Genomic DNA, 22708 nt, shown 5'->3' with positions numbered 1-22708 from the left:
ATCAGACAAGGCTACTATGAAACCATTAATGGAACAAGACAAAAACAAGATCACTCCATAATCAGGTCTGAACACATTGAAAACATGAACATTACCCAAGACATAAAAATCCCCCTCCCCCAGCTAATGTGAGTGACTGCTGCTTCTCTGCCAGTTATAGCTTTAGCCTCTCCTAGCCTTCTCTCCTTCTAGATAAAATGTATTAAGATACCCAATCATAGAATTATCCTACTTCCTGACAACATCCAATCCAGAGCAAAACCCCAGTTGCTTAGACCCTTTCAAAATCTCTTAACCCAAGCCCAAGTTCTATAATAAGTTCTCTCTAACACCCTCTCACTGACAACACCTCAATTCTTTTTTTTTTTTTTTGAGGAAGATTAGCCCTGAGCTAACTGCTGCCAATCCTCCTCTTTTTGCTGAGGAAGACTGGCCCTGAGCTAACATACATGCCCATCTTCCTCTACTTCATATGTGGGATGCCTACAACAGCATGGCGTGCCAAGCGGTGCCATGTCCACACCCGGGATCCAAACCGGCAAACCCAGGCCACGGAAGCAGAATGTGTGAACTTAACCGCTGCACGACTGGGCCAGCCCCAACACCTCAATTCTTTATGGCATATGCTCTCCCTCACTGCACCAAGTAATAAACCAAATCTGTTCAACTACAGGTGTGTTCTTACTGGTCTTGGCTAGAGGGATTGACATTCTGAACTCTGAAGAAGTTAACGCATAGTTTATACTATAAATAAAAAGATTTGAAACAATGTATGTGGTATGTATTCAAAGACAATTTTTCCCACTTCCCACCCATAGTAGACTGCCTAATATCCCATAATCTGAGAAGCTGAGACAAAGGGGAGAGAAAATCAAAGACAAACACACTGACATTCTGTTACTGAAACATAAGTACACTCTGCGGGACTATTAGGACATCAAAAACCAGTATTGCAGTCACTAGGTGGGAAGGAGGAAACTTGGACCCTGGTAGGTCGCTGAGAGGAGTATCCATGCCGTTCACTCTCCCACCTCTCCCCAACTACCCCCACCAACCCACAAACACACCAGGCATGTCTTTTGGAGGCAGTGTGCATAACATAATTCCCAGACAGATTTGGGGATCCAAGAGTAAGGAAGATTTGTGTATAATTCCCACATGGAGCTCAGTGCTTGGTAAAACTCATAGAACTTCCCAAAGCCCAGCATCAGGGCTCTCTGAACCCAGCCATTTAGGGATTTTTATTACATAGGTATGATTGGTTAAATCATTGCCCAATGGTGATTGAATTGAATCTCTAACCTGGAGAGGGTAGGCCTACAAATTCCAAGCTTCTAATCAAGGCTTGGTTTTTCTGATGACAAGTCCCCATCCAAAAACTATCTGAGGACCCACCAAGAGTCACTTCATTAGCATAAACTCAAGTATGGTTGAAAGGGGCTTGCTATGATTAACAAAAGAAGCTCTTATCACCTTCACAACTCAGGAAATTCCAAGGGTCTTAGGAGCTCTGTGCCAGGAACCAGAGACAAAGACCAAATATATATTTCTTATTATACCACAACAGCACAGTGAATGGAACAGCCGCCTGTCTGAGGACAACGAAGAGTATTGTGGGAGCAGCTAAGACTCAAACCTGAAGAAGCCTTGTGGTTGGGATAGAGACACAGCTGTAATCTACATGAACCAGCCCTATGGACCAAATGGAAATGAGATGCTCAGCAGATGCCAGGGCAGAAGATGACTCTATGATCTCCCCATTTCCCAATGTCTTGGCATTCTGATGCCCCCCAGAACTCAATTCAACCCCAGAGAAGGGGAGGAGGAGGGAGGAAATCCTGAACTGACCGAGATTACTTACATTGACTGAAATTGTGTCTACTTGTCGTCAGAATAAAAGCTCAAACTAAAAATTGAATTCTGTTCTGGAAAAATTGTTTTAATTTAGTTTCATTTCTGGGCACTGAGTCTGTTTAATGAGATGAACCCACTACTTTTGTTGTTGCCTGCTCTAGGCTGCAGGCGTTTTGAGTCTGTGGACTTGAAGTCCCGTCCACAACCCCTGTCTGTCTCCCTCACTAAACCCTAAGTTCCTGGAGCAGTGGAACTGCATATTATTTGTCATTGACCCACCAGTGCCTACCACAGTGCGGGTTTTGCATTTGTCCTGGAACAGCCATTAACCAGCTATATATCCTTAGGAATGTTGCAAATTGCTTTGAGTTTCCATTTTCTCAACTTAAAATTAGGGAATCTACTGGTAAAAATAAAGCATATGTTTTCACCAATTGTAGAAAAGACTAGTATTACATTGGTAATAAGTATGAATTGTAGAATATTTTAAGAAAACGTGTTTTTCTATTTTATAGCTATGTACTAATCAGAACTAGGTTAACAAGATTCAACTACTCCTTTAATCCAAGGGATTCAGAGTAGTCCTTAGGGAACCCAATTTAATGACTAGATAAGGCAAATTTGTAATTAGTGTATCAGCTGCTTATATGGAATTAAGTCTTTCCAAAGTGCTTGAAGGTACTTGAAACAGTTTATCTTAAGTAGCCCAACTCTTCCCAAACCTGGCTCATCATCAGAATCCTATGTGGAGCTTTTTAATCACAGAGATCCCTGGGCCCCCCATGGAGATTCTGATTCCGTGAGGCCTGGTGGGCTCTGGAATCTACATGTCTAAGAAGCTTCCTAGGAAATTCCAGTGATCAGCCAGGTATGAGAATCACTACTTCAGAAAAAAAATTGACAGTGGAAACTCCAACCCTATTTGAATTATCATACATTCCCAATTAATTTCCCTTTTTTTATTTTATATTAGAAATTTTTTTCTTTTTTAAATCAGTACATTACTAGTGAATGCTATGCTGTCTGAGAGTTGCTTCAAAATAAGCTGGAGAGTTGAGGCTGGGGAAGTGGGGTGAAACGAAACAAGATGGGCCATGAGCCGATAATCGTTGAACATGGGGCAGAGGACAAGTATTCGCTTTTGTTTTTATTATTCCATTCTCTACTTTTTTATATGTTTGAAACTTTCCATGACATAAAGTTTTTAAAAATAAAACACACATGTGAATAATAAGCCCCCTGCTTCTCCCTTCTCATAATCTCATTCCCCAGTAATAACTATTATTAGAAGTTGGTTATATATGTTTCCAGATATTTTCTTTTCCTGTGTATTCTACACGAATCTACATCTTTTTTATTCCACTTATGTGCCAACCTTGCGCCAGATCCTGTATTGAAATTGGTTCAGGAGATGTGCCTGGAAAATTGTCACAGGGAATCACTGTTCTCCTGTCACCAACCTTCTTCCTGTTTCCCTCACTCCCACCATCTCCTGTTTCACTCCCACCGCAAACAGAAGGGGACGCCTTCTCGCTGCCTGGGAGCCATTATTGCATTTTCCTCACAGCCCACAGGACTGTATCTCTTCTAATTCTCCCCGACCTGGGAGCTTCAAAGGCTTTGAAGGCAGCCAGACTCTGAGTTCACATCCCAGCTCCACCAATTTATGGTTGGGTATTCAGTCTCTCTGAGCCTCAGTTTCCCCATCTGTGCATGATGCACACAGTAATACCAACTCTTCAGGGTTATTATGACAAGTAACACCTAAGAAGTTTAATTTCTGCTCCCCCTCCTAGAAACCTCTCATTAACACATGTCCTTGCCTCATTGTGAGTTTTGCCAAGCTCATGCTCAAACCCGAACTCCAAATTCACACACACACACATACACACTACAAATATGTTAAAATTTCAGGTTTTGTTGCACTAAAATATTAGATAATCAAAGGAATCAAAGCACTATTTTCTTCAAAAATTTTTGAATTTTTCTTCAAAAAAATAGATTTGCAACAAAAAGATGCCTGTCCACTAGGGGGTAATATGGGTTGACACGTGTTCACACAGACGTACGTGTGCCCCAGACGTTTTCTCTAAAAGCCCGAGCACCTAGCAGCTCACCTCTCAGGTTTTGTCTTGTTCTGTTTTTTAATCTCATTTCATCACTTTCTTTTCCAACTCTTTCTTTAGGGGTGATGATGCAGGGTCTCCAACAATAGCTTTCCCAGATCGTCCTAACCCATGAAAACTCTGCTTGCAACACATTTCCCAAAACCTGTTTGGGTTTGTTCCCTGACACTAAATTCCACTTTATCTACATATATATATGCGCACAGTTTTTATACATTTAAAATAAGTATTAGATATATATTTACCTATATCTAAATAATATCTCACTATATATGTATATATTTATACATAGTGGGAGAGAGAGAGACAGGGCTTCCAAATGCCTGGGTCATCACCTGGATTTCCCATTTATAATCCAGCTATATTTGGCCCCATGTATTCACAGACAGAGAAACATACATTTCTACGTGCACATCCCCACATGAGTGCACGCACACACAAACACATGTATAAATCTCTTTTGACCCTATCGTGTACATACTTTGAAAAGTTTGTTAGAAGAACCAGCCTGGTAATAATTCACTGCGCCTCATGTATAATAAGCAGAAATGCGCCGGCCTTTATGATGAATTGCCAGGGTAACACAGGGACATCTTGTTTGCATTTCAATGCACCAAGTGTCAGATTCTTATTTCATTACTCGCCGGCACATTAGTGGACGGTTTTTAATTTCTTTTTTTTTTCCCTTTAGCAAAGCTCCGTGGAGACCTCTCGCTTTTGCCACTTGCAATGGGAGCAAGGTTGCATTATTTTTAAACGCTATAGTGTCTGGGTCTCACTCGAAATGTTGCTGAATTAACAAAATAAATGATAGCAAACTACCAGCGGTTCTACCTGGGTGTTTTTTTCTTTAACACAAAATTTCTCTTGCTTTTACTGAACTCCTTCTATAGAAGGGGGATTGGAGGATTTGTGGCATCTTCTTCATATTTTAAATCGGAAGTTGTTCTTTGTTTGGGGCTATGTTTTGTTTTGCTTTTTTCTTTTACCCAGGTTCATATTGTTCCATACGTGAAACAATAGGAGAAGCTACAGGAAGCTTTCTCAGGGAAAACGTAGCTCCGAATTCTCAGGGAAAACATAGCTCCGAATTACTTCTTTTTTAAAAGATTTTATTTTTTCCTTTTTCTCCCCAAAGCCCCCCGGTACATAGTTGTATATTCTTCATTGTGAGTCCTTCTAGTTGTGGCATGTGGGATGCTGCCTCAGCATGGTTTGATAAGCAGTGCCATGTCCGCGCCCAGGATTCGAACTAACAAAACACTGGGCCGCCTGCAGCAGAGCGTGCAAACTTAACCACTCGGCCACGGGGCCAGCCCCCGCTCTGAATTACCTCTTAATGAGCTGCTGGATGCTCAGACCCACCATGAAGGCCCCCAGCCCGCCCCACACTCAAAGGCAGTGGACTAAATGTGGATGCCATCAAGATGGAGACCGGTTTTGTTTCTCAAAATTCTCCAAAAATTTGAAGTAAACTTCCTTCCTAATGTTTTCCCATGTACATAATCAGATATAATGGAATGTTCTTTAGAGCAGTGATTCTCAAACTTTACTGGGCATCAGAGTCCCCTGGAGGGCGTGTTAAAACACAGACGACTGGGCCCCGCCCCACAGTTTCTGATTCAGTGGGTTTGAGAGAAGGTCTGCGAATTTGCATTTCTGACAAGATCCCAGGTGATGCTGATGCTACTGATCAGAAATACACTTTGGGAACCACCGCAGGGCGGATTATAAGCCCGGCTCTCTTGGCTCTAGCGTTTACCTTATGAGTGGCCTTGGGAAAGTTACTTCACCCTCTCAAGTTTGGAATCCTCATCAACAAAATAAAGATAGTAATAGCACTTCCTCCCAGAGTAATTGTCAGGAAAAGTGAACCAACAAATGTAAAGCACCAGGCACATGGTAACTACTCAACACATATTGTTCTTCTCCCTTCCTCTGCTCTTTCTCATAGAAGGGAAGCGAGAGGTCCCATAGTCCAATACTCCTCACAATGCATGAGTCCCTTCTCCAACCTGCCTGCCATGCTTCCGTCTGGTCGCCTCCAGACATGGGGAGCTCCCTACTCCAGGGAAATCCATCACTTTGTGGCCAGTTTATTGGTAGAAAGTTATATTAAGTTGAAACCTATCTCCCTGACATTACATTCTACTGCCCTCCTGAGTCACAGAGAAAAAGACTTGCCTCTGATTTTGAAACTTTAAATCAGGACACTGTAGAGGCTTATCAACACAATAAGAGGGCTTCTACAAGGGCAGATCTTGGACTGCTTGGTGCACCTCATTGTGTTTACTAGTGACTTCAGTGATGGATTCGTTCACTTATTCATTCTCCCACTAAGCAAAGTACATGAGGAGAGCTCTGCTAAAGATGAGGCTGGCCAAACGGACAGAAGCTGAATTCTGCAGGCTCGGGTAGGCCAGACCAAGGATCTACGCTTTATTCTTGGGTACTGGGAAGCTTTTGACTAGTTTTAAGCCAGAGAGTGAAATGGTCAGATTAATGTTTTATAAAGATCACACTGACAAGAGTTTGAAGAATATATTGTGTGTGGTGAAACTGGAGCCAAGGAAACTAATTAGAAGATGATAGAGAAGAGGAAGTTAACAGGAAAGACATCAAGGGAGGAGAAAGAACACAACCTGGTCATCAGTTGTGTGGGAGGGATGAAGGAGAGGGGGGTGTCCAGGCTGATGTCCAAGGCCCTGGTGGCTGAATAAGGGTTGACATTTACTAATGAAGGCAGTACTTGAAGAGCATCGGGTCTTCTAGGAAACAGTCGATCCGATGTTGGGCATGGTAAGTTTTAAATACTTCTGGGACATCCTGTAGGCAGTTAGTCCGAAATCTCAGGAGGAAGATCTGAACTGTAGATAGAGATGTGAGAGTTAATGACATATATTGTGGTTATTATAGGAGTAATTATAGGAATTATAATTATAGGATAATAATCCCATAATTATAGGAAAGAAGAACTACACAGGGTGAGAGCAGAGAGAAGAAGACAGGACACAACTTTGAGGAACAACAACACCTGAGGGGCAGATGAACCAAAAGGAACCCACCCCGGACAGCTGGAGAGATGGAAGAAGACACAGGAGAGAACAAAATACAGAAGCCAAAGGAGAAAACCAAGAAAAAGGGTGTGGCCAACAGTATCCAGTGCCATAGAGTGAGGACTTCAAGTAAATACTAAAAGAAGCCCATTGGATGTGGCAATCCAGGGGCCTCTTGGTGAGAAAGTGTTTGTGGAATGAATGTGGTGAAAACTAGGTGGTGGAGATCATGAGAAGAAAAGAAGGAAACGAGAAAGTAGACACTGAGTATGCTATCTTCAAAGAGCTTGGAAGGAACGGTCCTCTTCTTTACTGTATTTTCTCCAGTTCCCCACAACATAAGTGAATCTCACTGTCCCAGGATCCCCAGGACACTCATCTCATGAGGAAGGACCATAACTAGACCTCTGGTGGAGCAGACTCCCCTCCCAACAAAGCAGCATGCTTTGCCCACCACTCTCCAACAGATGAACTCTCATGTAGGTGCCCAAGGCCACCCAGCTAATACATGACAAGACCAGGATTTGAGCCTGGTGCATCTGGTGTCAAAGCCTGTGCTCTTCAAGACTTAGGGACGGTGCTGTCTCCACTTATCTACATGATGTGGTATAAGGAGGGGAATGTCCTGCCCCCAAAGGTCTCCCCTACTCAGCAGGCATTATGCCCTGTCCCTGAACAAGCTTTCAGGACTATAGTCATCAAGAGACCCCACTGGTTCTCCTTGGACGAGGGTGAGACAAGAGAAGATGACCCTGCATGTGCATGCCCCTGAGAGTGAGTGCGTACTTAAATTTTGCACCATAGGAGTCTCAGTCATCTCACCCTAGCCCTAGCCCTAGCCCTAGATTCTCTTAACGACCTCCTTTTGATATCCGAAAGGAATACTATTTGAAGATGTATAAAATTATCTCATTTCTGGAGTGACGTCACCAACATGGCTAACGTCACTCATGTGTGTGCACCGCCCACCCCCCCCAACCTCAACAACAATTAGGCATCCATCCACAGACAAAAGTGCCTTTGCAGGAGCTGTGGGATCCAGCACCATTTGCCAAGGGACCCAGGATGAGTTACACCCACCTGTGCATGAGTCTGATAATAGGCATAGAGACCTCTGTCCTGGCTGTGTACCCTGCAGGGGATCAAGAACCAGCTCTAGCCCCTCTCAGTCATGGACTGGGGGCCCCTGAAAAACTGTCTTAGACAATTACCACGGACAAAAGAGCCTTTGTAGAAGTCCAGGTTTCCAGAGAATAAGTTCCAGCGCATCATTTGAGGGAAAAAATGCAAGTTTGAACACATTGGAGAGTTAAGAGGAACAGTTTGACTTTACCTGCATCACCTCTCTCCCAAGGCAGCACAGCTCAGCGCCAAGAGACATCTTTTCAATTTCCGGGGTGGGGGATGGGTCAGTGTGTAAACACATGACTTCTCCAGCTGAGCAGGATGCTGCCAAGGAGGCCCATTTCTTTCTCATTCCTTCCAGAGTATTGAATCATGAGCTGCATGCCGTGGGGGCAGGAAGAGGGTGGGAGAGCAGCAGACAGAAATCTTGGAGAGCACTAAAGGGATGCGATCCTACTAACTGTGTCAAGGCCTCCATCAAGCCCACCCATAACCTCTGGGGACACCTGGCCCACGGATCTCCCCAACTGGCCCACGGGCACCCCCTGTGCTCCACGCACCTCACCTACCACACCCAGTGACCGACCCTCAAGGAGTGTTACTGATGACAGCAAGAACAAGATTTGGCAGATGGCTGGTGCACAGGCACAGAAAGAGAAAAGAGAATCCTCATACACTGCTGATGGGAATGCAAACTGGTGCGGCCACTATGGAAAACAGTATGGAGATTTCTCAAAAAATTAAAAATAGAAACACCATATGATCCAGCTAACCTAATACTGGGTATTTATCCAAAGAACTTTAAATCGACAGTTCAAAGAGATTTATGCACCCCTATGTTCGTTGCAGCATTATTCACAATAGCCAAGATGTGGAAGCAACCCAAGTGCCCATCAACAGATGAATGGATAAAGAAGATGTGGTATAGATATACAATGGAATACTACTCAGCCATGAAAAAGACAAAATCATGCTGTTTGCAAAAACATGGATGGACCTTGAGGATATTATGCTAAGCAAAATAAGCCAGACAGAGAAAGACAAACACCATACGATTTCACTCACATGTGGAAGATAAACAAACACATGGACAAAGAGAACAGGTTAGTGGTTACCAGAGGGGAAGGGGCTTGGGGGAGGGCAAAAGGGGTAAAGGGGCACATACATATGGTGACTGATAAAAATCAGACTATTGGTGGTGAACACAATACAGTCTATACAGAAATTGATATATAATAATGTACACCTGAAAATAGGCAAAGAATATGAACAGACATTTTTCCAAAGAAGATATACAGATGGCCAACAGGCACACAAAAAGATGCTCAACATCACTAACCATCAGGGAAATGGAAATCAAAACTACAATGAGATATCACCTCATACATTTGAATGGCTATTGTCAAAAAGACAAGAGATATGCAAGAGATAACAAGTATTGGTGAGGATGTGGGGAAAAGGAATCCTTGTGCACTGGTGGTGAGAATATAAATTGAACAGCGACTATGGAAACAGTATAAAGGGTCCTTAAAAAATTGGAAATAGAACTACCATATGATCCAGAAATTCCACTTCTGGGTACGTACATCCAAAGGAAATGAAATCAATATCTCAAAGTGATATCTGAACCCCCTCTTCATTGAAGCATTGTTCACAATAGCCAAGATACAGAAACAACCTAAGTATCCGTCTACAAATGAATGGATACAGAAGATTTGGTGTATATATGTATACGAATATTATTCAGCCATGAGAAAGAAGATCCTGCCATTTGCTACAACATGGATGGACCTTGAGGGCATTATGCTAAAGTGAAGTAAGTAAGACAGAGAATGACAAATACTGTATGACCTCACTCCTATGTGGAATCAGAAAAAGCCAAACTCAGAGAAACAGAGAATAGAATGGTGTTTGCCAGAGGCTTGGGAGTTGGGGAAATGGGAGACATTGGTCAAAGGGCACAAACTTCCAATAAGATGAATAAGTTCTGGGGATCTAGTGTACAGCATGGTGGAATAGTTAATGGCACCGTATTATATACTTGAAAGTCGCTACGAGAGTAGATCTTAAATATTCTTACCACAAAAAAAAGGTAATTATGTGAGGTGATGAAAGTGTCAACTAACCCTACTGTGGTAATCATTTCACAATATATAAGTTTATCAAATCATCAAGTTGTACACCTTGAACTTACACAGTCTCATATGTTAACTATACCTCAATAAAGCTGGAAAAAAATTATCTCATTTCTTTAAACTTATTTCTACTTTTCACCGTCTTGTGCATTTGCACAGGGAGACTGTGGAATGGATTTATACTGATGATGATTCTGTCAGGTTGAGTGTTTGAGGTGTATCTTAGCCTAGGTTCCCCGAGACAAGGGTTATAATCAGACAGTTTATTTGGGAAGTTATTTCTAGAGATCAAGGAGAGTGAAACAGGTAAAGAGGGAATGCCTATATAAGGATGCTATCAAGTTAGGCATCACCATGGGCAACTGGTGATCCAACTGGCCAGGTTCACCTGAGGAAATATACAGAAGTTATCTCAGAATTGTGCCCCCTCAAGGATCAACATGGAGAAGTACTTATCCACTGGCTTCCATCCCCATTGGTGGAGGGTTGCCACACTTCAAGGTTGTGGATGGATGAGTGCCCAGCAGGTTTCCGCTGACATCCCCCACCATGGTGTCACAGAAGCCCCAGGGTAAGCAGCAAGAGATGCTCAGCACATGCTTGAGCCCAGGTGCTGTCAAAGGAAGGAAGTCAAATCCTACATGAAGCTGTTTGCCATTGATGATCTTGCAATAAGGACTGAGACTAAGAGAATATGAAGTGTCCAAAATGGGGTGATTTTTTTTTTCATTTTTCTTTTTCATGCCTTTTAATTAACAGGAATTTTTTTAATAATAAGCATGTGTTATGTTTATAACGATACAATCAAGATTATTTTTGTAATAAATCTCTATTTGCAAGGGAAGAGTCCTTGCCAGGTACTCCACAATTCTCTTTGAGCTAATTGCTACGTTGTAACTGACCTTGAGGACCAACCATGTGGCAGGCCTGAAGACACAGGCCATAGCCTTATAGGAGGGAAGACCTTCTGTGGACTTCCATGGGATTCAACTTGGATTCTTTGTTCCTTGTACATAAGTGTCATCCCCAAACACACACAGGGCCAATTCCCATGGCTTTAAATAAATTTAAATGTGCCAACAATTCCTAAATTTCTCTCTCCAACCCAGACCTCACCTCAGAGCTCCAGATTTTTTTTTTAAAGATTAGCACCTGAGCTAACGACTGTTGCCAATCTTTTTTGTTTGTTTGTTTCTGCTTTTTCTCTCCAAATTCCTCAGTACATAGTTGTGTATTTTTAGTTGTGGGTCTTTCTAGCTGTGGCATGTGGGACGCCGCCTCAGCGTGGCCGAATGAGTGGTGCTATGTCCGTGCCCAGGATCCGAACCAGCGAAACCCCAGCTGCCAAAGCAGAGCACGCAAACTTAACCACTCGACCAGGGGGCCTGCCCCCTCCAGATTCTGGATCTACAACTCCTTGTCTGACGTTTTCACTTGTATATATCACAGGCATCCCAAAATTAATATATTCAATACTAAACTCTTGAATTTCTTCACAAAACTCTTCCTTTCTTGATCATCTCCATTGTTATGGGCTGAACTGTGTCCCCCCCAATATTCTTCTGTTGAAGTCCTAACCCCCAGTACCTCCGAATAGGGCCATTCTAGAGATAATTAAGTTAAAGCAAGGTTATTAGGGTGGGCCCTAATCCAATATGACTGGTGTCCTTTTGAGAAGAGGAAATTTGGACACCAGCACATACAACGGGAAGACGATGTGAAGACACAGAAGAATACAGCCCATCTACAAAGCAAGGGAGAGGCCTGGAACAGACTTTCCCTCAGAGGGAACCAACCCAGCCAACACCTTGATCTTGGCCATCCAAACTCTAGAACTCTGAGAAAATAAACTCTTTTTTAAGCCACCCGGTCAGTGGTACTTCGTCACAGCAGCTCTAGCAAACTAAGACACCATATAAACTGTTGATGCCACCAACCTCTAGTAGCTAAAAGCCAGAAATCTGGGAGTCAGTCCTGAAATGCCTTCTTGCTCACCCCTACATCCAACCAATAACCAAGACCTGTTGCATCAGCCTACAAAATACATCCCAATCTGTCCACTTCTCTCTACCTCCACAGCCACCACCTGGCCCCAGCCACCGTTTATACTGACAGGAACCGTATCAGCAGCCTGATGACTAGGCCTGGCTCTTCTCAGTCACCTCCAGCAAAATGGGAGTGGACTTTTGAATGGAAACTTGTAATTGCCTAAAACTAGCTAAACAGGATAGGGGTGGCTCGGGGAAGGTGGTGAAGAGGCAGGGCTCACAACTCCTGACAGTCCTGTGTCAGAGTGGGCCTCTGGCTTCTGACCTGTTCCGATTTATCTAGGCTTATCCTGACCCTCCATATTGGCCTCATTCCTTGAGTTTGACCTTACGGTGCAGACTTCAGATTCAAGGCCCTCAAGGCCTGTGCACCCATTGGTTCTTCCTTGCCCACCTACCTACCTGTCTGTCCCCTACGGTCCTGGCCCTGCTCAGACTCTCAGCACTTGAAGGTGTCCAGCACCCCTGCTGCCACCCCACCAGTCCTGCTTCTACCACCAGACCCTTCCCAGGGCTTCTGGGCCTGAGCCTCACCCCTCAGGCTGCTCCTCAGGCTCAGCCCCTCGATCTATGAAAGGCATGCCCCTATTTAGATGGGTTCGCCAACACCTACAGGAAAAAGGCCAGTCCCCTCCCCTGCAGCATGGTGCACAACTGCCTGGGCCCTGCTGCCCTCTCCAGTCCTGTCTCATAGATTCCCCTTCCTCCCTCAAACACTCCAGCAATCCACTTGTCTCCCACATGGGCCACTCAGTTTCACACTTCCTTGTACCAAAACATGCTGTTCCCTCTGCCTCAAAGGCTTTTCCCCCACCGTCATTCCTGGCTACTCCAATTTGTTCTCTGAGACTCAGATTGGATGACCACCCTCCCTCCGTAGTCCATCCCTCACTCTTCCACACCTGCCGGCTCCAGCTGCCCCCTCCTCCTGCTCCTGTATTTCCTTCTCTCCCTGCACTTTACCAATTATATGCTATTTGTTTATTTTTCCATCCTTATCACTAAACTGTGAGCTCTTTGAGGGCACAGACCACTTCTTCCTGACCTCTGTACCCCTAGGACTAGCATAATTGCTCACATACAGTAGGTGTCAACTTAGTGTTTGTTGAGCCAAACTGGCTTGATTCCCAGACCCACTGCAACCTGTGTCCCAGGCGCCAGCCCACAGCAGGGTGACATGTGTCACCATCTGCACAGCGGGGAATCTGGCTGCTGTCTTTCCTGAACTAAGTCACATGGCAGAAGCTCTAAATGAAGAATACAGGTAGTGAAGCCTAGACGGCTTTTTAAAGTTTCTCAAGGAAAAGAAAATTGTGAAATGCCCTACTGGGGCCACGAAGCAATCTCTCCTAGTCCAGACTTGCGCCCAAAGCCAGCTGCTTGGGCCGGGAGATAACAGGGCCCCATGCTGAGCTGCCACCAGCGGACTCAGAAAAGTAACAAATTGACAACATTCAGGAAGAAGATTCCTCATTTCCAATAGTATCATCTATACCCTGTGGCATAAAGCACCTCCTGCCTTATTAATGTCTTTTACATTTTTTAGTGCTGAATCCAAGGTGAAAGGGAGGAGGGGGAGAGGGTACGTCTGTACCAGAGTCCTTTAGGAACCAGGAAAACGCCGTGGCAGAGATGAATTGTAGACCCAGAAATAGCATTTTTTGGATGAAATGTATAATGTTCACTCTTTTTCAAAAAAAAAAATGTTTAATACAGCCCAAATGACATCATATCAGGTCAGACAGAGCAGAAGGAAGGAAGAAAAATACGGAGCATGAGGAGAAATTAATACAGACAGGAGCTTTCTAACATGGATTCCACACTGCACACACTAAAGACCGGAAAGAAAAATCCTCACCAAAACAGGTGTCTCCCCTCACCACAGGTAAACAGCAACCCGACTTATTTAGGTTTTTAAACTCTACTGCACTTCAAATACTAACATCAAAACTTGAAGGAAAGTACTGTTTAGCCAGTCTAGGCAGGCTCCCTCCCCAGCATGCTTGTGAAGTAGGGGAGGTCTTACCATGTGCATGACCTGGTATAACTCACTCACCCAGAACCCCTCTGAGTCCCTGCCCCAGCGCCCCCACTGCCCCGGACTCTGGTTCCCATGTTCCCCACCCCCTGAAAACACAGGCAGTCCTGTGTGTTACTGAATTATAAAATCCCAGAGATTTCCCACTAGTATTCCCGTAGTTGCTGTAACTGAAGCCCACTCCATCTAGTTTATGCAAAGAAACAGGGAGAATTTTATTTATTTTAAGGCCACTAAACTGTCTTACAGAATCCAAGAGGAAGAATGCAGCCTCTCAGGAAAGACCTGGAAGGTAGAACTGGAATGATTTTGATTCCGTCTCTCTCTCTGATTCTCTCTGCACATCTGCTTCACTGTCCTGTCTGCAGGCTGGCATCTCCTGATCCTCAGCCCACAGGACAGATTGCATAACCCACGGCTCCCCAGGCACCATGTTGCGACTCCACAAAGAAACTAAATGACTGACTGGCCCTCAGGTTCATTTCCAATCTCCTAGAGAAAGGAATCTGACTGGACCAGCTTGGGTAAGGGATCATCTTTGTCCCAGTCAGCTGTGGCTAACGGGATACATCCTGCAGTGCACACAGCTGCCTTGGGCTCCCCAGTGCATCTGGGAGTAGTTTCCAGGGTAGACGTGTTTGTGTGCTGTCCAAGGTCCGGAACCAGCACAGTACAGTGGACCGCAGCGTCTCTCCCAACCCAGCACAGCGTGAGTCCTGTCCCGTCTCCCCCAGGGAACCTGAACCAAGTGAGGAAAGAGAAGGTGTTTGGAGAAAGGATATCAAGACAGAGAGGTAGAGAGAGTTTGATAACTAGGTAGATAAGACACATAGGTGTCAAGAGATGCCAAGGAATGACAAAGCAATACAAGTATTTTGGCATGGCTTTCAAATAATCATTTATCAAGAAAGAAACCACAACCCCGGCTGCAATTTTAGACAGCTAAAGAAGGGAGATGCAACATTGTCATGAAAAAAAGAGTTCACACACAGACACGCAGAACACTGGAAGGGCAGAGATGATATAACTAAGTGTTCTCACCCACCGAGTTATACCAAAGCACTTACAATTTTCTTTGTTTTCATTTCTCCATCGTGAAGAAAAATTCTTAATTTTCATAATGCTATCGAACTAATAAATCCTGATATGTATAGCATTACTTTTAATGATTCTTTCACACTTCTACTTTAATTTAATTTTTATTAAGTTGAGCCATGTGCAATTGCCATTGGCATAGGCCAAAACTGACAAATATCAGCAATTTCGAAATAATGTTTTTCAAAGTAATACATATACATCCTTTTAAATAGAACTACAGACTTAAAATGAAAACATCCGTCCTCAGGCTTACTCTCACTGCACCCCTGATTCTCGCTCCCCAGAGGCAACCATTTTCAGCTTTTTAAACTATTTCTTTTGATTGCTTATTTCTAAATAATATCAATATATTCTTATTGCTTGATCTTTCCTTTTTTTTTTTTTTTTGAGGAAGATTAGCCCTGAGCTAACTACTGCCAATCCTCCTCTTTTTGCTGAGGAAGACTGGCCCTGAGCTAGCATCCATGCCCATCTTCCTCTACTTTATACATGGGACGCCTGCCACAGCATGGTTTGTCAAGCGGTGCCATGTCCGCACCCAGGGATCCGAACCGGTGAACCCTGGGCCGCCGAGAAGCAGAACATGCGAACTTAACTGATGCGCCACCAGGCCGGCCCCTTTCCATTTTATATTTTATGTGTCAACTTCCTCCTATGGAAGATATGGACCATCTCAATGCCATCAAACATAGATCACTGACCAGTTCCAGTAGTTTTCTTGGAAACATTCCTACCAGAGACTTCCATCCTCTGTTCAAATCTCAGCTGGTGTTCTCTAGACCGACAAACTAGCTGCAAGGCTGGAGCTTCTCTTCGCGTGGTCCTGGGAATTCTCTTTGCCCTTCTCTTGTGTTGCCTCTCTTTGCCTTGACTTGATGTTCTCCTATTTCTTGGTGTGCATCTCATTTTATAGAGCACACACCCAGTAGCTTTCTGAACATCACACAAAGGAGATACATTTGTAAGAACTGGTATGTCTGCAAATATCATTCTACCTGCAATCTTGACTGATGGTTTGGCAGAAAATGGATTCTACAATGAAATGAATCTTTCCTAAAAAATTTGAAAGCATTACTCATTGTCTTCCATCTCCCAGCGTTTCTCTTGAGAAATTCCATGCCATTCTGATTCCTGATATGTTATATATAACCAGCTTATTCTCCTTGGAAGATTATAGACCCTTCTCTATATCCCTGGTGTTCTGAAATTACATGGTGATGTACTTTGTAGTCAAACTCTGTTCATTCACTGTGCTTGGCCTTTAAATCCAGAAGTTCCTGTCGTGAAAAGTATCTTGTATTATTTCTGCAAACTTCTCTTGTATTATTTCTTTGATAGTTTCCTCTCCTCCGTTTTCTCTGTTCTCTCTTTGGGGCTTCTATTAGTCAAATATTGACATCTTGAACTGATGCTCCAGTTTTCTTTTCTTTCCCATTTTCCATCTCTTTTATTTTTTTGTTCTATTTCTGAGATTATCTTCCTCAATGTTGTCTTCCAACTCATTTATTGAATATATCACTTTTACCATATTTTATATTCCCACGGCACTTCTGTGTTAGATCACCTCTTATCTCTCTAAGGACACCTCATATAAAATTACCTCTTATGTCTCTGCAGATATTTAATTATAAAAAGGGTTTTTTTTAAGCTTTCTCCTCCCTTTCTCATGTGTGTTTCTTCACAGTACTTTTTCCTGCTTGCTTGTTTTGGTCATTATCTTTTCTATAAGAAGCTGTTTACAGGTGTCTGATGATCTTTGGTTGTCCATCGAAAAGTAAAGTCCTAAAAAGCTGGTCGGAAGCTGCATGTGCTTGAGTGGAGCTCGTTGGTTTCCCGGCTTTACAGCAGGGGATCAGGCGGTGACCCAGCCATTCGGTGTGGGGGCTTCCAGATATCGATGTCTGGACATCTGTTCTCTCTTATATTCTTTGTCCTTGGGAGTTTATATCTTTTTTATTCCTTCTGTCATGTCAGTGAGATTTGAGAAGGGAAAAAAAATAAACACATAGATTCAATCTATCACCTCGAGCTGAAAATGCTCCATTATATTTCAGACAATTAATATTCGTTTCTGGGAAACTGGGAGCTCACATGCCTCCTCTGTCTCCAATACTTTTTCTGCCTGCTGGTGAATCAGCCCTCAGTGGTCATGAATGTCTCCTTATCGTTTCCTCCTTTGTCTCTGCAGCCATCTCACTGGATAGAACCCACCTGGCGGGTCTCTCTGGTGTCTCGGATTCCTTGAGTGCAGAGAACAGTAAGCATACTTGTACTTTACTCACCGCCTCTCCCTCCTTCCTGCTTTAGCTGAAGCAGCAGGGGCCCATTTGCCAGAACCTCCCTATTGCCCGTATATTTAACATGGTGCTCACAGCCCCACCTAGCAGAGCCAGTCTTCCCGTGATGACTCTTGTCTCTGTTGCACCTCAAGACCAACAACTCCAGTGCGACTCTTGGCTCCTCACACTTTGTGGGGCCCTTCCTTGAACCCACCCAGAACCTGCCAAGGGGCATGGGCTTCCTCTGGGAGGTGGTATGATTGGCGGGGGAGGGGGAGGCTACATCTGCTTTAAGACAACTCTAGGTTTTGGCCCAGCTTGGACACCAGCTTGGTCAAATACTCAACCTCTCTGAGACTTAATTTCTTCATGTTGAAGTGGAGGTAACACTAGTGCTGGGAAATAACATTTCAAAGCATTAGTTGATATGCTGCTGTATAACTGCCGTCCCACCCATGCTCTACAGCTAAAGGGAGGGACATTCACTGATGTAGCAACCGTTACCTTGGGGAACAAATGTGCTGCATTCTTTATCTTTTAAGGTGGAAGCACAATTTCTGGGTGTGAGACAGAAAAATTTTGAAATGGGGATGCCAATAGAGAAAGCAGGTTTGTCCGCAGCAAATGAAAGAACTCAAGATGGAGGAGAAGGAAAAGAGAAGAAAGACGGAGACACCCTGTGGGAACCCAACTCCCTGCCTCTCATCCCTGGAGCAGGCCCAGGCTGGATCTGAGAGAGGGTCTGAGAGTGGAGGCAGCTGTACCCTGCCCATCCTAGCTCTCAGACAGTCAGCCAGCAGCCTTGCAGAAATGACAGTGAGAGATTATGGGCCTGGCTTTGGGGGCCCAGGGTTTCCATGGGCATGGATGGAAAACAGAAGGTTGTTGAGAATGAGCACTCGTGAGCCAGCCTGGAAGTAACTGTAGCGTAAGACAAGTGGACTTCATAACTAAGGTGGGGAGGATGGCCCAGGCAGATCAGAGGAGCTCTCTGCAGCTGAGTTCAGGGTGTCAGCAGCAAGGCAAGGGCAGAGTGGGGCCAAGTCAACAGAGGAAGACACCCCTGCTCCCAGACTAAGCACAAACTGAGATGGGAAAAGAGACGAGGAGGAGCATCTGTAGCAGATGCCTCATCAGTGAGGCCACCACAGGCCAGACGCTCACCAACCCAATGCCCCCAGGTCCTGAAGGCTCCCGTGAACAGAATGCATGAGATTGGAGCGGGGGAACCACAGACCTTGAAATGGTTAGGTTTTAAACCAGAAGTGACAAAAAAATTAATATGTTGGCTTGAAAAGTCTTGAAACCTTGCTAGATCACATTTTCTTCTAGCAGCAGGAATAGGGATTTACAAACTGGGTTCATTGTTAGAGAAATTTGAAAAGTTTCATTTCTTCCCATCAGAGTCTTAGAGGCTATTGTGACTGTAAAAGTCATGGCCACTGCACTTGGTTCATACATTTCTTATTGTGATCAAATGAGGCTCTATCTATGAAGTCCCTAACACTGGGCTTGACACATACTAAGAACTCAAAAATGTTAGCAACCCCTGTCTGCCTTTGCCTACTTCGTCCAGAATTAACACCTGTGGGCCTCAAGCAGGAAAATGTGAATAACGCAGGGAGCAAATGCTGCCAGCCTGGAGCAGTGCTTAACCCTGCTCGCCAGCATCTCCCAGGCAGGTGAAGCCTCCCAGACACTGGCATCCTTGTCCTCGTATGTCTTTTCTGCTGAGCAGGCCAAGCTGGGCTCTGGCTCCAGCCCCTAGGGACTAATGCTTTCCCTTTGCCAACCACCCTCTGGGTTCTTACTTTGTCCAAAACACCAACATTTAGGACCACTGAATCATGCTCTCTTTTTCCCACGTCAAGGTGAAGCCGGAGGTACACCCACAGTCACTCTGCTAAGAATGGCAGATAAATAATGCAGTCTGCTCAGATGCTTCATGTGCAATTCAGCTTGCTTTAAAGAGAGATGATGTGGAAAGGCTTCAACGAGGAGATAAAGATCTCTAGATCAACTACAGAAGGACAAATTCAAAACATCTTTGGCCAGCACGAGACAGTCCTGTCAAGAAGCTCTTTCCACCATCAGGAGGGCCCTAATTTCGTACCCATGTAATGTGCTGCTTCCCTCATTTTATAGGCTTTCAACTGGGTCTGCCAGGTGATGTATCAATTTCTTTCTCTAGGAAAAGATGAGCGACTAGACAGCAGAAGATGAGATTTTCGGGAGAAAGTTAAAGGAATTTTATATCCTGTTTGTGTCGTCCATACCACCCAATGACAGCTAGCCTCCATAAATACTTATTAAAATTAATATTGTTTGAACAAGTCAAAAGAGAAGAAAACACTTCTGCAAGTCTATGCATAACATAACTCTGCCCTGCACGGAGCCTGGGAGCACACGGGATGGCATTACACGACAGGCTGCACTGCCACTGTGATGGAAAGAATGTTGTGCAGGGAATGAATAAACGCTGTCCAAAGGGCATTTTGGAATCACTCTTCCAGAGGTGGATAGGCCTGGGTTTAGGAGTCTGACTGTGCATTCACCCCATCTCCATAAGTTACCAGAAGCTTCCACACACATAATGTTACCATCTGGTTATTGTGCCACTGATTTGGTAAAATCTCAAGTCAAATGGCGCCTTGCCCAAGACACAGTGACAAGCCTGCAGTCAGCATCTGCTATGACACATTGAACCTCCATCAAAGGTTTTGGCCCTCTCTCCAGAACTACCAAGAAATCTTGTCCAAATCGACAGTTGTCTCCAGTCAGTGAGAGGGGCCTCTTACATGCTTGTGCAATTACAACAGTAATGCACACATATACGGTACCTTATAATTTGCAAAGGAATTTTTACCAACGCTGTTCCAATTGATCCTCATAGCATTCTAAGAATAGGTATCATTGTCCCTATTCTATAGGGAAGGAAACTGAGGCTCATAGAAAATCAGTGACTTGCCCAAAGTTACAAAGCTAGTAAGTGGCAGAGCCAGGATTGGCACCCAGGCCCCTGGCGGCGCATCCACACTCATTGCGGCAGAGCCCACGCATTGCAGCAGGCACAGCGATGTTATGCCCTGTGGTTTGCTTTTGCCCAGGACCTTTCCACACTTTTCGGGCAGTAGTTAGGGCAGTCTGGGCATACTGCACTGGAAAGGGAGGGCATAAAAAACAAAGAACGAAAAAGTGAGTTTCGAGCTTTTGAGTTTAAAATAGAATTGTGAAACTCTGACAGAGAAAATAACTTAAGATCTCAAAATCCTGGCTTCTGAGTACACAAAGGCAACATTCTGTAAACAGTAGAATTAAGAAGACGTGTCTGAAGAAGAGCAAGCCAGTTCCCTTGCCCAAGATTCCACAGGCCAGAAAGAGACAGAGGGGAGGGAGAGTCAGAGATTAATGCAGACGTGGGGGCCCTGCACTCCCAGGTGGGTGTTCCAGGACCAGGAGCTAGACCCCACAGTGGACAGACTCCGAGGTGGTCCTCCATGATCTCCACCTCCTGCTACACGTGCTTTTGCATAATCCCCTCTCCTAAGTGTGTGTGGGACCTGTGGCTTGCTTCCAACCAACAGAATATGGCAAAGGGGACAGGACATACATGATCATGTGTACCTGATCACTACATACAATTTCAGTGCTCATTTTGCAAGAAAATACTCTCTCATGCTGACTGTGAAAAGCCAGCTGCCCTGCTGTGAGCTTCCCTATGGAGAGGACCACGTGACAAGGAACTGAGAGCACCCTCCACCCAACAGCCAGCAAGAAACTGAGGCCCTCGGTCTGCATGCCTACAGGGAACTGAATGCTGCCAACAACCCTGTGAGCCTGGAGCAGATCTTTCCCAAGGTGAGCCTCAGATGAGAACTCAGTCCTCGAGGCACCGTGATCGCAGCCTGGCAAAGGACCCAGCTAAGCTGTGGTCAGCCTCCAGACCCAAAGAAACCATGAGATAACACACGTGTCTTGTTTTATGCCTCTAAGTTTGTGGTAACATTGTTGTGCACTAACAGAAAACGAATACAGATTAGTTCAGGGATCTGTGGGGGAAGGGATGTATGTCACTCCAAGGTAAGTCCCAGCAGGGTATGTGAGGATCTTGAGAGTTTCACAGCCCCAGTATGATACAGACACAGTGGAAGAAAACAGTGGAGGGCATGTCTGAGCAAATAGGGCCTGGCACAGCCTCCCCTGAGGCTTCCACAGCCCTGGAGAGGCACAGGAGTTCATCCAAGGGGCTCAAGGACATGGCTGAAGAGGGACGGCAGATAAGGAAGGGCCTTTGTGGCCAGGACAAAGAAGACACAGACCAATGACACAGATATCTCAGCAAGTGTTGGTAGTTCAGGATGCCAAAAACCAAATCAGAGGGGTAGAGTTACATGTCCCAGATGCTGCCAGCATGGACTCTTGCCATGACCAGAGACCAGGAACTCTTCACGAAGTGGAGGCATTTCCAACTCCCTGGACTTGATGCCAGCCCAAGGAAAGGGTGAAAGCTGGGGCGAGAACCCTGAACAATTGTGTTCAACCTGGAAATGACTAAGGGTGCATGTTCCGCCATCAGTGGAGACGAGGACAAGTAAACAACCTGATTCTACAGGCTGATGAGCACTGGGGGTGTGGGAGAGAGGTCAATAAAGGCTTCCTGGAGGACGTGGCACCTGAGTTGTGTTTTAGAGGATGAATTAAAATGAGATTCTATGAATATAAGATTCTAAACTTTTATGGTTCTATGAGTTTAAGTTTTCAAGGTTCTAAGATTCTTTTTCTCTCCAGTCTGAAGATCAAAGGCCCCCTGCTGGCACTGTTATCTACTGGGGCCCTGCTTGGGGGTGGGCGAGACGTAAACTAGTATATCTGAAATATATCTGAGTCAAGACTCCTACTCCTCCTACTTTCCCACATCTCTGTCATTTCTGCCTGTAGGGCTTTCCTCC

Source organism: Equus asinus, chromosome 21 (genome assembly GCF_041296235.1).
Source record: "Equus asinus isolate D_3611 breed Donkey chromosome 21, EquAss-T2T_v2, whole genome shotgun sequence".
Lineage (NCBI taxonomy): Eukaryota > Metazoa > Chordata > Mammalia > Perissodactyla > Equidae > Equus > Equus asinus.
Note: the sequence above shows the minus strand (reverse complement) of the source record.